The sequence below is a fragment of the Elephantulus edwardii genome, unplaced genomic scaffold, assembly GCF_000299155.1.
Source record: "Elephantulus edwardii isolate Elephantulus edwardi_28Jun2011 unplaced genomic scaffold, EleEdw1.0 scaffold00064, whole genome shotgun sequence".
Classification (NCBI taxonomy): Eukaryota; Metazoa; Chordata; class Mammalia; order Macroscelidea; family Macroscelididae; genus Elephantulus; species Elephantulus edwardii.
The window spans coordinates 11,867,463-11,869,867 of record NW_006399814.1 but is presented as its reverse complement, the minus strand read 5'-3'; the positions used below and the strand labels follow the sequence as shown (position 1 = coordinate 11,869,867).

The 2,405-nt window shown below is 35.6% G+C and overlaps 1 protein-coding gene across 1 annotated transcript in view; it reads left to right on the top strand.

The window, feature by feature from the left end:
* Nucleotides 1–2,405, top strand: part of SEC24A (SEC24 family member A) — a 112,760-nt gene that overhangs the window by 42,233 nt on the left and 68,122 nt on the right. The gene's annotated exons all lie outside the window — the stretch shown is intronic.

The window sequence follows — 2,405 nt, the reverse complement described above, 5'->3', positions numbered from 1 at the left end:
CTAAAATAAAGATGATTTTTTTTAAAAAATAAAATAATGAAGAGTTCTAAAAAGTTTCTCAACAATTCAACTGCCTTATGTTGTGAATTTGTTAATTTGGAAACCACTGCTACTTTATGTTGCTGTGCAGATTTTAGACATCTTGATTATGAAGTTAAAGCCTATTAGAGCGCAATTTTTGTCTTTCCAAATATGTTAGCACTCACTCTAAAATACTTCTTTTTTCTATGAAAGTCATAATTTTGATCGCATTTAAATTAAAAATGTTAAAGACTTAATAATGAGCCTAAATAAAAAGTTGAATATACACATATTTTTAATATTTAAGTAATTAAATATTTCAAATCATTATCTTGGTATGTAACCTTGAAACACAAATCTTTAATTGAAGCAAGATGTTCATAAAGTAAGAAGCATTATTAGAACTATTGCAGCAATACTGGAAATTAGAAAAATAGATAAAAGGGAGGAGGAAAAATGTGGCTTGTTTCCCACTACTGACAATAAATACTGTTACTTTTATATTTTCTTTTTAAAATTATGTGGGAGGGGGAATCCACCTGACTTACAGTAGTTTGAAAAGAATTTACTAACTGGTTAAAAAGAATTTACAATATACCCCATAAAAACATACTACTATAAGTTTTAGTAGAGATTTCTATATTAATTCATAGCTGAAGTCATAGTAGTCTACTTTTATTGTGATTTGAGTGAAATATTGCAAAGAAAATGGATTTTTCCATTAAACCATTCATACATATTTTGTTTTATTAAATATAATACCCGCAATGGATCTGGACTATTCCTACTTCCACCTGGTGCTTCTAGTTTCCATTAATCGTTCTATCCTACCTGTTCCTGCCGTCTGAGCTGTATCCCAGGGAAATGCTGCCCGCTTGATCTTTTATTTATTTTTTTTTTCCTTGTATACTATCGATTCGGATCCAGCTAGGACAGGAGGAGATTGCCCCTCCTTATCCAGTAGATCATCTGATGGATTCAAATCACACGCCTTCAGGATTGCCATGTGCCTTCAGGATTGTAGCACAGCTTCTTGCCACAAAGCCACCAGAGCTCTCTCCGTTTGATCTTAAGTGGTCAGTCATTCAAGGTAGCAGGGGGCCTCCTTGATGGCGTTTGTCACTTTGTAGGCCTCTTTGTTGTTTGGCTGAAAGCTGAGCCACAGGGATGAATTTAGTTCCACGTTCAAAAAGTGATTAAAAACCATAGTTGTGAGGATTCCACCTGTCTCCTTTGAACTAATAAGTGTAGCCATTTTTATAGCTTTTAATTTTGCTCAACATTTTCTCTCTATCCAGTATCTTCTACTATGATCCCTTTTAAAGTAGTCAGCAGTTGAAGCTGGGCATCATAGTTGTTCTGGGCTCAAGGTTGAGGTTCACAAGGTACAGTAGTCCTTTGGACTGATTGTATGTATACATCTTTTTTTTTTCTTCCCCCTTCATTGTTTCGGCAGAGAGAGACCAATAGTTGCAGCTTTCATGAATATTTACAGGTTTTTAAGTCCGAATCACTCCTCACCAAAACAGATGTAACTATTGTCTTAGTGAGCTATACCAACTGGACTTGATGCCCCCCTGAATCATTAGTGCTGAGGCCCCAGAAACCCACAAACTCATTCCCTCAGGATTATAATTATGATTAAGAAGCTTACATAGATTTTCCACCTGTTAGCTCTGCTATATACTGAATATATTTATAATGTATACTAATGGGAGATCTGATGGCCTAGTGGCAAGAGGCTGCACTGCAGTTTCGAAAGGCACACGGTTTGGGGCCACCAGCTGCACTGCAGAAGAAGGATGAACAGTCTACTCCTCTTGTGCAATTAACTGCCTCTGAAAACTCACTGGAGGGTCAACTATGGGTTAGTTCAGACTCTCTGGTACACAACAACAATATGATTATAGAAATATCATCTGCCAAAGCTATATATGCTCTTGGTTATAGTCCTTTTCACCTGCCCATTTTGATTTGTCTTGGCTGTCTGCCTGTATATCTGCTTGTAGATTAATGTTTATTATTGCTAGTTACTCAGAATTGAGTATGTTTACTCTTGTTGATTGTATTTTTTGAATACCTCTGTGTCTCTTTTCTTTAATGATAGAACACTGATCATCCCCTTACTGTATTTTACTCCTGTCTGTCCTCCTTCCATCATAGCTACCGAAAAATATTCTTTCTGTTTGTGGAACCTTTTTAGCTTTTAGCAGGAATGAATTCATACAAATTTGACATTTTGTGACATCATTCAGCATAATATCTTGATATATGGTGTTTGACAAATTCTTTTTTTTTTTTTTTTTTTTTTTTTTTTTTTTTGTGTGTGTGTGTGTGTGTGTGCGCGCAAGCGCGCTTGTACCGTCAAATCAGATCTGACTGGT